Source organism: Pinus tabuliformis, chromosome 3_1 (assembly GCF_031772625.1).
Source record: "Pinus tabuliformis cultivar Carrire ecotype Pingquan chromosome 3_1, CPIR1, whole genome shotgun sequence".
NCBI lineage: Eukaryota > Viridiplantae > Streptophyta > Pinopsida > Pinales > Pinaceae > Pinus > Pinus tabuliformis.
In genome coordinates this window covers 691,200,442-691,207,549 of record NC_142301.1, presented here as the reverse complement: position 1 = coordinate 691,207,549, position 7,108 = coordinate 691,200,442, and the positions used below count along the sequence as shown (strand labels likewise).

The 7,108-nt window shown below is 33.5% G+C and overlaps 1 long non-coding RNA gene across 1 annotated transcript; it reads right to left on the bottom strand.

The window, feature by feature from the left end:
- Nucleotides 1-3,673: 3,673 nt before the first annotated feature.
- Nucleotides 3,674-4,375, bottom strand: LOC149189025 (uncharacterized). Its single transcript, XR_016256319.1, has 3 exons — nt 4,242-4,375; nt 4,026-4,113; nt 3,674-3,745 (listed from the first exon to the last, which is right to left on the bottom strand). It is a non-coding gene; the product is annotated as an uncharacterized LOC149189025 (long non-coding RNA).
- Between the last annotated feature and the right edge of the window lie 2,733 nt (nt 4,376-7,108).

Below are 7,108 nucleotides of genomic sequence, written 5' to 3'. Positions count from 1 at the left end.
TGCATACTACCCACAGGTGGTGGGTAACAATGTGCATGTTGTCATGGATACATTGTATGTCCTTAAACAATTTCATTTTTATTTGGCCACCTTCTTGTGAGTTGTTCTCCTTATTTAGTGATGAGGTGTTGTCATGATCAACAAATGAGCTTTAAGCATTATCTTATTTTTTATGCTTTAATACTAGTTCTAATGTAATAGTTGAATTCTTGTCAAAAATAGTTATCTTTCATACTTCATATGTAGTTAAAATTAGTTACTTTTTATATGAAGTAAAAAATATATGTAAATTTAACATGATTTGAGAAATGAACAATATGATATGGTTATATTATATACATTTGGTTGTACCTGTAAATGTTTTTGGTTTTTGAATTGTAATTATTATGTCACTGTGTGAAATATAGGATCGGTTGTATTGTATTAGTTTATGTCATACACCAACTATTTTTCATTGCATGAAAAAAATTAGGCTTAAATTTTGGGTTTGGGGTTCCTATGTGGCTGACATTAATCACACCGCCGCATTAGGGCTCGAAACCCAAATGCGCCTGCTGTGGTATAAATGTGACTGCTCCATCGGGTTTGCCAGCGAATGATGGAAGTCAATCAGTCCAATTCCGACCGTTCACCAGTTCGGCTCCCAAGGCACCATCGTCTAACGGTACCGACATCCAACAACGACGTTATAAGCACTGTTGTTTTGAAGAGACGCCTACCAAAGCCTGCAAGGATTTTATTTTAGCTGCATGGTCTGCACATTTATCTGATAGTTTTTTGTATTCATTTGACTTAATTCCAATAGTGAATATTCATTTGAATATGAAATTGTCATGATAATGAAGTCAAACCAATCATTTCACAATCCATTCCCTCCCTAGGAGGATAAAAGGTGCACTATAACTTACCTTTCTATTAAGTATAGTTGTGAGGGTGCACTATAACCAGTGTTTTTAAAACCGGCCGGTCGGAACTGGTAACCGGTAAAACCGGCCAGTCAGCGAGGCCAGCGGTCCAAACCGGCTGAAAAACCCGGTCAGCCACTTCATTTCGCCTATTGTGAGCCCTAACCAGTCGGTTTATGGTAAAACGAGTCGGTTCCGTCCTAAACCGGTCGGTTCACTGCCACGACCGCGGAGGACCCATGCAACGACTTATCCAAGGTGGTTAGGGTCTTTTGGAGGGAAAGTAAGTGTCCTTTCCCTCCAAAAACACCCTCTCCAAGCCTTTAAGAGGCCCTTCTCCCTCTCATTTGTCTTACACATCTCATTTGGAGTGTTTGTGAGTTTGCTTGGGAGCTTGGAGAGTGTTGAGTTTTTGTTGGAGTAGTGGAACAACAAAGAGTTTAAGCTAAGTAGTAGTCATCATGCCTCCAAAAGCTAAAGATACTACATGGGCTCATTGTGATGTGATTGATGGCAAAATGATCTGCAAATATTGCCAAAAATCCATTGAAGGAGGGGGTATTAACAAGTTCAAACAACACTTGGCTGGGATAGGAGGCCATGCAAAGCCACCAAATGAAGTAATAGGGCATATTAGGGCAGAATAGCTTCAGAAGTTTGAGACTCAAGTCACTGAACCAATAGAGAAGTTTGTGACTGCAAAGTGTGGGAGTCGAGACTCAACCAACTGAGTTTGATCATGATGACTCATGAGAAGTTTCAAGTGATAATATTGATCACTATTATCATATATGTAGACTTGAGTCTTGTAGTAGACCACTGGCCCCATAGTTTGTAGGCTTTTTTTTGCACTCTAGAGGCCATTTAGAGCCTCATTGCTTATGTATTTTGTCGATGATATGTATTGCACTTGGTGCCATTTTGATATATTCACCTTTATATGGTATATAAATGAGCAAACTTTGCATATTTTGTCTCTATTGGCTTGGAATCATGGTTTTAAATCTTAAAAATAGTTTTGTTTCTTTAAAAATTAATTATTTAATGTATTTTTCTAAAACCAGTTCGTTTAGACCTAACCAGTCCTGGTTCGACCTGTTCCGGTCGGTACCTGGTTCATTAGGTGGACCGGTCTGGTCACCAGTTCCGGTTTTTAAAACATTGACTATAACTTACCTTTCAGCCTGCAACATAAAATTTCCAAATTGCACATTCAAAGGACTTGATGTTTCAACCTTAAGATTCAGTTTGAATAAATGTGATTTTTAACACAATAGTGAACATCAAACTTCAATTTGACAGAAAATAATGCACTTTCCTGTTAATATTGTTCAACAAGGCACCATATAGGCCAACCTGCAAGGACTCAACTGCAGACTGATAATGCTCCACTTCAGCTTTCAGGCCTTGAAGTTGGTCGTTCAGTAAAAGGTAGGGTCTAGATGACATAATATGCTTTCCATCATTTAAAGAGTCCTGTTTAGCATGGTACAAACAATATTAAAACTAGCAGTAATAAAAAAATGTTGAGGAAGTGGCATAAATACACCAGAAAAAAGATAGCTTTTTTCTCCATTAATGTGTAATATGGTCCTGGCAAAGACATTAACCTGCATACGATCCATCTGCTGTGAAATTTTCAGCTTCTCTTGATGTGTTTCTTGGAGCTCGGCTAGTGAATTTTCTGCTAATGGCTGAAGAAATGTAAAAGCCAATACACAAGCCAACCAGCTTAGGTTTTTGTTTAGTATCCATCTCTCTTATATAGAATCTTAATCTTGTAATCCAACATCCTGATTGATAACTGCTAATAGATGATGGTAATAAACAAAGTGAAACACCACAACAAATTTACAAGTACCTTCTGTTCTCTTAAGGCAGTTTCTAACTCTCTTAATTTTCTTGACTTATCCTCATATTTGTCTAAGCCATTTCTATTCCCTAAATGAAAATTTGGTAAACGTGCTCCAAGTGATGCATCCCTTTGTGATTTCAAATTTGCAAGCTTACATTTACTTTCTTCAATTTCTGCCATTGTTTCCTACAGGTCAACTGGATGGCCATACAAACAAACTTTTTATCATCTCAAATATTTTCAAAGCTTAACAGATAATCAGAACCTTGGAAAATATATCGGAGCTTGATCATCTCCTGCATGGTTTAAGATTTGTTAAATATCATATTTCCATGGCACATAGGAACAAGGAATATGATACTATATTTATGCTAGAGGGAAATACGATTATATCATTTACCCATCGATCGTTTTATCTTAGATTGATCCTTTGCATGACTGTCCTGAAGAATTTGAACCTCATTTTATTGCTTATGCTTCAGCTGATGTGTATTGATTGCAACCCGTAAATTCTTGACCTCTTCCCTTAAGTTATCATGATTATTTTGGAGTTTGTTAACTTATGAAAGATACAAATACAGTATAACTGCACCATTGTATTCTCACCAAGATTTATTGAAATCAAAATGAGAAATATAGTTTAAAATACAAATTGTCGCATACACCTCCCTGGTGGAACAACTACATAATTTTTCTGCTTTTTTCTAAAGGTTAAATTTTGTGGTCAAACAATTTCCAAATAAGGCCTCACCATCTTCAGCTAGCCTCTCGCAAAGAATAGAGGATGGTTCCTCATGTTTAACTCGCTGACCATCAATTGCTTTTAATAAATATTTCATTATTTTTAATGTGGATGCACGCCTTGTCATAAGAGCATTCTCTACCTTCTTGACAGAAGCATTTGCAGCTTTGCTTTCCATTGTACCGGCTTCTAAAATTCGACACAAAAAGGTCTCTTCTGGAGGACATGATCCACCCTTCCCATCTGAATATCAAACATATGGTTGAGTTGTGCCAACAAATAAATTAGAAAATTGCTTTGAAAAAACCACAATTATATTTTATGTGCAGATAGATCTCTAATTCACATTTGGCAAATAAACAGAATTAAATATATTCAAGTCAAGAACTTAATCAAAAAGGAAAAATATTCAAATAGAAGACAAGATTATTGCCTTCATCATTTATTTTGGAAAAACCATTAGATTAAAAATTATAATAAAATCAGCTCCATTTTCTGTTACATTCCAAAAAATGAGTATCACCTTCCAAAGTTTGAGAAACATCCAAAACCTTGACTCCATTTGTGCATCCCCCAGCTCGTATCGAAAGCAACTCCAAGTCATCTACCAACTAGAATTTGGCATTCATCGATACAGATAGGTAGTTAGCCGCTGACACAGAAAACCAGAAAATGGAGAAATTTTCGAAACCTGTATAAATGTCCAGTTTTAAAACTAGAAGAGAAACTTGCAGCATACCTCTTTCCAAGCTCTATTAATTACTATCAATATGTCATCATATTTAGCCTGTTTGTTTTTCAGTTGATTGAACTTGCTCTCTAGTGCATGAAATTCACTTCTTTGAGCTTCTAATTGCTGAGCAAGCTTCTGATTATGTTATTCCTCTACCATAATTTAGGTTTTCAAGTCCTCAATGAGAGCTCTCTGTACACTTGAGGATTTAGGCAGGTTCAAGAAAATATACCCATAGATTGGTGCTACTACTAATAGCACTTTTCAATCATTCTTTGGTGCCTATAAGGTTTCTACTTGTGCAAGTGACAATCTAATTATCTGTTCTGGACTTACAATAGCAGCTTTCATGTTTGGACAGGATTTTCAGAGCCTAATAATTCTTCTATACCCCTCTCTGAGGCTTTGAATGACCAATTCAGGATGGATCTCCATCAAGATGTCCTTCACTATGTGCTTGCAGCAATAAAGGGATACAACGAGCATACGATGTTCCATTCAAGGCACACCATTTCTGAAACAAATCGTCTTTTGAAACATACGATGAAATCAAGGAATTTGTAAAATGATGAATATCTCTCAGACATAAAACCTTTATTCATTGTGGAAAGAATGGTTCAGGCATCCGTGGATGCTCTATATGGACCCTGCTAGATGACTTTGAAGTTTTGAGTGGTTACCCTTGGCGTTTTGGTCTTCATTATGTTCAAGGGCAACCTCTACTCAACACTTAGAATCCCAAATTCTACTCAACACCTCCACTTCCATGAACGTCTCATAGAACCAAGAATTGAAGCCCAATTTTATGAAAACAATGTAGTATATTTTAGGCATGATTTTGTTAACGAAATCTGATATCTATGTTTATATTCACCTCCAAAATGCTTTTATAGCACTTAATATATGATGTTTATACTGTGCAGCAATGCATTTTTGTTTTAAATCACTTGATTGAATGTCACTCATTGGAATTACCTGAACATTTCAGTAGTCATTTATGACCTTACATATTGTTTGATATTATATTTACGTTCACTACAATTTTATTCTAGAGACATGCTAGCCTTAAAACGATATTTGAAACAAACTTTATAAGGTGTATACTTCAAAATATGAGCTTTTGTGCTTCATGTTTGCCATAAGCAAAATCACTGCAGCATAAATTATGAAAGTTTGATGGTAATCTTTGCTTTCTCAGAAAATACAACTCTAGTGCTAATTGGATGATCTATTATTTTTCAATAGTTGTTGTTGGTGTGTCTAATGAGTGTTTCTGATTATCTACATATATAGGCATTGTTTATTATTGTAGATACTGCTGAAACTTAGTTGGATATGAGAGATTCTCTCCAACAAGTTTTTCTCCTAGATTAGAATATGGATTATAAGTTGTTGTTGGCGTGAAGTCTCAATGGAATAGTATATTTACCTTTAGTCGAAAACCTCCATGTATAAATTCAGCTTGAACTAAATGGAATAAACAATTCAATGTGTTGATGTGTGTTAATTGTATTCAATTCAATGTATTGATGTGTGTTGATTGTATTCAATTCAATGTGTTCATTCAATTCAATTCAATATGTTGATGTGTTGATTGTTGTATTCTTATGAATTATTGTTTCTTTTTCAATTCTTTTGAAGTAAATTTGTTACAATAGTTTAGTTATTTTGAGAGTTGATCCTTAAAAGAATTGAAGAAACCACAAAAGAGAAACTCTATACATACATGATTCCTATCATGTCGGAATTACCAAAAGTAACTAACATTTATGTGGAACAACTTGTTCTTTTTGTGCTCCCCAAATTCATCAAGAATATCTTAATATATACCATTGTTTTATAAGCTTCCTAAGCCTTAATATATTTGTAGGTTGCAGCCTTGAAATTTGATATCATACCTCACAAGTTAAGAATTTTTTATGAGATGTTCTATTTTAAACATTCCTTTCATCTAATCTTCAAATTATGATTCTTTAGTGGATCTCTTAATGTACACAAGTGTTTCTTCCAAAAAATTTAGTCATTCTTCTCAAATTCTTCAATAATCCTTTAATGTATACAATTATTTTATCAAGCTTCCTAAAACTTTAAAATATTCTTAAAGTACAAAACTAAAATGATATCGTCACCACGTGGTTTTTATTTATTTATACAACATATCAATGAATAAGTATTTTCAATAATAAAAATTATATATTATATATAAAATTCTCATTTTCATTGTTTAGTCATTCTTTTCAAATTCTTCAATAATCCTTTAATGTATATGATTATTTTATCAAGCTTCCTAAAACTTTAAAATATTCTTAAAATACAAAACTAAAAAGATATCGTCACCACATGGTTTTTATTTATTTATACAACATATCAATGAATAAGTATTTTCAATAATAAAAATTATATATTATATATAAAATTCTCGTTTTCATTGTTTTAAGACATTACCGCATTACATTTCAAGTCATTTCTATCAAATTAATGTATATTTACATTGTAAATTTTTTTATTTTTTTATTTTATTTATAACATTTTTTTAATAATATTTTTTGTAATTTAAATTTAAACATATTCTATTCTTAATAATGCAATGTATCGTTCATTCAACATCAACTTATATTTCAAAGAATACATGGATAAGAGTATTACAATATTATGTTTTCAGTTTTTCAGTTTTTCTAGTGATTTTCCAATGTGGCATGTATGGCATGTAAATATATTACCTATCACTTTTTATTTAGTTGAAAGACATTCATCTTCCCAATTATGTTATATCACAATTCTCTGGATTAGATTTGTTTTTATGTAAATACATGACCTGTCACTTTTCATTATTTGAAAGTCAGGTATGGGGGTTTACATAGTGCATTATATTA